This window comes from Heptranchias perlo, chromosome 16 (assembly GCF_035084215.1).
Source record: "Heptranchias perlo isolate sHepPer1 chromosome 16, sHepPer1.hap1, whole genome shotgun sequence".
In the NCBI taxonomy this organism is placed as follows: Eukaryota; Metazoa; Chordata; class Chondrichthyes; order Hexanchiformes; family Hexanchidae; genus Heptranchias; species Heptranchias perlo.
In genome coordinates, this window is record NC_090340.1 from 1,681,927 (window position 1) to 1,688,992 (window position 7,066).

A 7,066-nucleotide genomic window follows, 5' to 3' on the forward strand; every position below is an offset into this window, starting at 1 on the left:
AGAATGTGATCCAGGTCTAACGGGGAGAGAATGTGATCCAGGTCCAACGGGGGGAGAATGTGATCCAGGTCTAACGGGGGGAGAATGTGATCCATGTCTAACGGGGGGAGAATGTGATCCAGGTCTAACGGGAGGAGAATGTGATCCAGGTCTAACGGGAGGAGAATGTGATCCAGGTCTAACGGGGGGAGAATGTGATCCAGGTCTAACGGGGGGAGAATGTGATCCAGGTCTAACGGAGGGAGAATGTGATCCAGGTCTAACGGGAGGAGAATGTGATCCAGGTCTAACGGGAGGAGAATGTGATCCAGGTCTAACGGGGGGAGAATGTGATCCAGGTCTAACGGGAGGAGAATGTGATCCAGATATAACGCGGGATCCCCTCTCCCCTCCCTCCTTCCCCTTCCCTCATTCACTTCCCCCGCCCCCCCCCCTGCTCTCTGCTCTCCGCTCTCCTCCCCCCTTATGACGACTCGCATCTGCTGCATTTTTGATGTTCCTCCATGGGCCTCCATTCCTCGCTTTTAGTGAAAGGCAGTGAGGGCAGTTGGTGAGCTACAACACACATGTTCATCATTGGAAGAGGAAATACTGAATCCCTGGCGATAGTTAAAATGAGAAAGGAAATGAGAGAGTGCTGGAGCTGGCAGGGAGGCTTGGTGATTAACAGCAGTGTGAATGTGTGTAGCTGAGAGCAGCCTGTGGCGGCAGCAAAAGCCGACTGCACCTGGTATTCCCAGGCGGTCTCCCATCCAAGTACTAACCAGGCCTGACTCTGCTCAGCTTCCGAGATCAGACGAGATCGGGCGTTTTCAGACTAGTGTGGCCGTAGGCATTTATTGACGGGCTTTTTCTTTACTTAAAGGATTGCAATCCTGTGGCTCATTCTTTTTGTTGATTTCTCTTTCCTTTTCCTTCCATTTCCCCCATTCCCCACCTTGTTCTCTTCCTCTCTCGGTGTTCAGCCTCCCCCACACAAACTACAAGCCCCATCCTTCCTGGCCTTCCCCTTGCCTCAACCTTCAAAACAGAATTTGCTTCACTGTTCACTCACTCACTCACTCACTCGTTCACTCACAAATTCACTCACTCACTCGTTCATCACTCAATCACGCACTCGGTCTCTCATTCACTCACTCGTTCACACGCTCACTCACTCGTTCACTCAGTCATTCACTCTCTTGTTCACTCTCTTGTTCACTCAATCGTTCACTCACTCAATCACTCACTCATTCATTCATTCAATCAGTCACTCACGCACTCGTTCACTCAGTCACTCACTCACTCGTTCACTCATTCATTCACTCATTTGTTCACTTACTCACTCATTCACTCACTCGTTCAATCACTAACTAAATCACTCACTCGTTCAATCACTAACTAAATCACTCACTCACTTACTCGTTCACTCACTCAATCATTCACTCGTTCACTCACTCACTCTTTTAAAAACGTTGCTCCCTCATTGCTCAAAATACACACAATCGGGGAGCAGCCTTTTCTCCTCTCTCCGGCCCCGCAGTTTATAAAAGGCACAAGTCCAGACCCCAATCCTAGTCACATTTGCCCAACTCAGAGCAGAAGATGTGGACCATTCCGCACATGGATAAAAGCAGCTCATGGTCCCGATTTACTGCAAGGAAATGAAGTGAGAGAGAGAGTGCATGAGTGATAAGACAGTGAAATGAAGGCAGTGTCAAGGTGCAGAACAGCTCGCAGCCTCTGCTCAGAAGAAAGGCCTCCTGCCCCTGGTATTCCCAGGCCGGACTCTGCTTAACGTCCGAGATCAGACAGGATCGGGTACTTTCAGAGCAGTGTGGCAATAGGCGATTGGCTGCTTTGGTTCACTTTACTCAAAGGCTTCCTGCTTTGTGTGTGTTTTTTCACCAGCTTAGTTTCTTGTGTATTTTTCACTCTGTCTCGATCCCCTTCCCTTTGTCTGGCAGCAGGAGAATGTGCAGCAAAGAAATGGGAAAAAAGAGAGAGAGGGAGAGAAAAGGAAAGAGACAGAGTGAGAAGGAGAAAAGGGGAGAGAGATGGACAGAGGGAGTTTGAGATAAAAAAGAAAAGAGAGAGAAGAGAGAGGGACAGAGGGAAAAGGAAAAAGAGAGATGAGATAATAGGTAGATTAATTCACTCACTCACTGACTCACACTCACCCTCACACTCGCTCACGTACTTACTCAGTCACACTCAGTCAGTCACTCACATACACAATCATTCATGCGCTCAATCACTCACTCACTCATTCAATCACTCATTCACACTCACTCTCGCTCACTCTGTCAATCACACTCACTCATTCTCACTCGCTCACTCCCTCCCTCCCTCCCTCACAATATTTAAAGATGGGACATCTCCCACCAATAGACACTCGTGCACTTGGTCAGATTTATTTACATGTGAAATACACAAAAGCCAAATGATACAGAAAATATTTCATCAGTGGAATAGTTCACAATAAGATTGGAACCAGTCGAGACGGGATCATTCACCCTGTTTGGATCTGTTTCTTCTACACTTTGATACAGACTGTAGGTTTGTATAAAACAGTCGGGTTTGTCGTTTATTAAATAAGGATTACTCCTCACTTCTCTCTTCATTATCCCACTTTATTCTGATTGTGGAGACTGTTTTGTTCTGATTGGTAAACTGGGTTGAACAGCAGCAATTAAAGCTTTCAGTATTTCCACTGGAGTGATGTGTGAGCTGAGATTTAGTTTCTGTGTAACTGGGTTCGAGGCGATTGACCTTGTTCAAAGCTTCAATATGGGGGGGCATTTAATGGCTGTTTGAAAGGGCCAGGGTGGATAGGGGGAGTCCCAAAAATCCTGAGCCCAACTCCGCTCGTAACCAAACACGGCCATATTAGTGAGACTGACAATTACAACAACAACAACTTGCATTTATATAGCGCCTTTCATGTGGTAAAACGTCCCAAGATGCTTCACAGGAGCGATTATTAAACAGAATTTGACACCGAGCCACATAAGGAGATATTAGGACAGGTGACCAAAAACTCGGTCAAAGAGGCAGGTTTTAAGGAGCGTCTTAAAGGAGGAGAGAGAGAGGCGGAGAGGTTTAGGGAGGGAATTCCAGAGCTTAGGGCCTAGACAGCTGAAGGCACAGCCGCCAATGGTGGAGCAATTAAAATCGGGCAAGAGGTCAGAATTGGAGGAGCGCAGAGACCTCAGAGGGTTGTAGGGCTGGAGGAGGTTACAGAGATAGGGAGGGGCGAGGCCACCGAGGGATTTGAACACAAGGATGAGAATTTTAAAATCGGCTTTCCCGGACCGGGAGCAAATGTAGGTCAGCGAGCACAGGGGTGATGGGTGAACAGGACTTGGTGTGAGTTAGGATCCAGAGGAAGGCCTCTTATGTGCTGGGCCTGTGGAATACTCTGTGCTGACATGGCTTTCATATTGTGGGAAGCATTTAAAGGTACATTGTTCCAATGATGTTTCCCCCTGTTTGATAAGATCACGGCTGATCTGATTGTGATCTTAACCCTACTTTCCCGTCTACCGACTATAACCTTTGAATCCCTTGTTAATCAGGAATCTATCTAACTCTGCCTTAAAAATATTCAATGACCCTGCCTCCACCGCCCTCTGGGGAAGGGAGTTCCACAGACTCACGACCCTCTGAGAGAAAATTTCTCCTCATCTCCGTCTTAAATGGAAGACCCCTTATTTTTAAACTGTGGCCCCTAGTTCTAGTGTCTCCCACAAGGGGAAACATCCTCTCAGCATCTACCCCTTCAAGTCCCCTCAGGATCTTATATGTTTCAGTTAGATCACCTCTCATTCTTCTAAACTCCAGTGTATACAGGCCCAACTTGTCCAACCTTTCCTCATAAGATAACCCCCTCATCCCAGGAATCAGTCGAGTGAACCTTCTCTGAACCACCTCTAAAACAATTATGTCCTTTCTTAAATAAGGAGACCACAACTGCTCACAGTATTCTAGATGTGGTCTCACCAATGTCCTGTACAACTGTAGCAAAACATCTCTACTTTTATATTCCATTCCCCTTGCAATAAATGACAACATTCCATTTGCCTTCCTAATCACTTGCTGTATCTGCATACTAACTTTTTGTGATTCATGTACTCGGACACCCAGATCCCTGGACTCTTTTCTCCTATAAGGGGAGAAAGTAGAGAGGCGTGAGTGAGGGATGGTGACGTGGCCAACCGCTGAATGCATTGGTTTGGGTGAGGCTGACCGTGAAAGAGATGCATCAGAGGGTGAGTATGAGACAGAGCGATGACATTGGATAAGGATTGGGTTGAGTGGTAGTGGTGGAATGAGTACTGGGGAGGTGAGGAAGTGCAGGTAAGTTGAGGATGAGGTTTGAGTGGGTGTGAGGAGTGATGTGACAGAGTAGTGTTGGCAGTGCAGACGGAGTGTAGGAGAATGAGTAAGTGCACTCACTTTGACTGACCTGGTTAGGTCATTGAAACGCTTCCTGCACTGGATCCAGGTGCGGGAGACGTTGCTGCTGCTGGTGATCTCCTCTGCCACCTCGAGCCAGGCCTTCTTGGTGGCAGAGGCCGGCCACTTCCTCCCGTCCGCCGGGTAGAACACATCCCTCCTCCTCCTCACCCCATCCAGTAGGACCTGGAGTGAGGCATCACTGAATCCGGGAGCAGCCTTTCCCCTGGTCTGCTCCATTCTATCATTTTGGTTCTTTGCTCCAGGAGCAGCATTGAAGGACTGCCCCTTTAAATAGGGCTCCTCCAGCTGACAGCCTGTGATGCGGGTGTGCAGTCCGCCCACTGCACGGGTTGACGACGGGAAACCCGGAAGTCACGGTAAGTGGCTTCAATTTACCCGCGATCGCGTGGGGAATGGACGAATTTTAGTGGGCAGGTAACCCACACTCCCAGTCACCCCCCGCCCCCCCCCACTGCTGCCATCCCGCTTCCCTGGTAATATTGGGCCCCTTATGTCCTCTTCACAACTTACTTTCCTACCTACCTTTGTGTCATCAGCAAATTTAACAACCATACATTCAGTCCCTTCATCCAAGTCATTGATATCGATTGTAAATAGTTGAGGCCCAGCACTGATCCCTGTGGCACTCCACTCGTTACATCTTGCCAAACTGAAAATGACCCATTTATGCCCACTCTCTGGGTCACTACCACATGGAGTAGTTGATGTGAATAGCATAGATGTTTTTCAGAGGACACCAGATAAACACATGAGGGAAAGGAATAGAGGGTTACGCTGATAGGGTTAGATGAAGAAGGGTGGGAGGAGGCTCGTGTGGAGCATAAACACTGGCATGGACCAGTTGGGCCGAATGGCCTGTTTCTGTACTGTACATTCGATGTAATATCCAATACCTGCATGTTCACTCCTTCACTTAAGGTGCCTGTTGGCCTGAGCACTTGACTCAAACACATCTTCTCTCACATTCCTTACAATAATATATGTCCCTGTTATATGTGCTTGCAGGAGATGGCTGCACATAACCGGTGTCAGCAATCTGCAGACAGGAGGCAGTTCACTGAATCTGCATCCCTTGACTCCTTATCAGAAGATTGCCGTGGAGATTCTGGGTTTAGTATTGGGGAGAGAATGGGAGAGGGGGAGGTGGGTGACCTCCTTCAAGCTAATGGCTACTATCAGGCTTTGCTTTTCATTCCTTATCCCCTTATTCATTCATTCCTTCACTTCCTCACAGGCATGCATTGCAGCACTCTAGTATAACACAGGGCAACATCCTGCCATGTAAAGCTCTGACTGCTGTCGCTCTGCTGCTTCTCTCGATGCCAAACGACCGATAGTCATTAAGCCCAATCAAGCAGCTCGCGGCTCCCTGCACTATCCACTCCGACACTAGCAAATATAAGCACAGATCCCCAGTCTAGAGGCATCACTTCGAGAGTTCATAAAGGAGTACTTGATGAAGCATAGAGCATGAGTGAGGAGCAACAAGCACAGGTGTAATTGCAGAAGCCTCAACCTCTGTCTGGAGGGCCCAATTTGAGGGCTCATCCAGCTGCTGTGCCCAGGGATTAGGACCTTGCTACCTACAAACACAGTTCATCAGCACTTCATGGAGTCATTTGAAAGTATGCCGAGCAATATGGAGGAGCCCACTACCTATATCTGTGCAGTGCTACATGACCCACCTGATCAGGCTACAGACCACCATGGAGAACATGGCCACTCCAGGGCTATCTGCAGCAAAGCCCCCACTAAGCCAAGGTCTCAAGTTCAGTCTTCACTTCCATCATGAATGCTATGACGAGTGCTCCTCATATCTTGGTGAGAAAGTATTGGTGTTGCCAGAGACTTGGATGGTGCAAGAAACACAAAAAGTTAGCATACAGGTAAAACAAGCAATTAGGAAAGCAAATGTTGTGTTGGCCTTTATTGCAAGGGGGTTGGAGTACAAGACTGAGGAAGTATTACTACAATTGTACAGAGCTTTGGTGAGACCACACCTGGAGTATTGCATACAGTTCTGGTCTCCTTATCTAAGGAAGGATATATTTGCCTTAGATGCAGTGCAAAAAGGGTTCACTAGATTGATTCCTGGGATGAGAGGGTTGTCCTATGAGGAGAGATTGAGTAGAATGGGCCTATATTCTCTGAAGTTTAGAAGAATGAAATATATAAGATTATGAGGGGATGTGACAGGGTCGATGCTGAGAGATTGTTCCCCTGGTTGGAGAGTCTAGAATTAGGGGTCATAATCTCAGGATAAGGGGTCGGACATTTTAGACTGAGATGAGGAGGAATTTCTTCAACAGAGGGTTGTGAATCTTTGGAATTCTCTACCCCAGAGGGCTGTGGATGATGAGTCATTGAGTATATTCAAGGCTGAGATCGATAGATTTTTGGACTCGAGGGGAATCGAGGGATATGGGGATCAGGGGTGAAAGTGGAGTTGAGGTCGAAGATCAGCCATGATCTGATTGAATGGTGGAGCAGGCTCGAGGGGCCGAATGGTCACTCCTCCTCCAATTCATTATGTTCTTATGTTAGCTTCCAATCAACAACAGTCAGTCCTGTCAGGGGAATCACCATTTTGGGGAACCAAATAATT

At 47.7% G+C, this 7,066-nt stretch overlaps 1 pseudogene; it reads right to left on the minus strand.

Moving 5' to 3' along the window:
• Positions 1 to 715: 715 nt before the first annotated feature.
• Positions 716 to 834, minus strand: LOC137333891 (5S ribosomal RNA; annotated as a pseudogene).
• Positions 835 to 7,066: the final 6,232 nt, after the last annotated feature.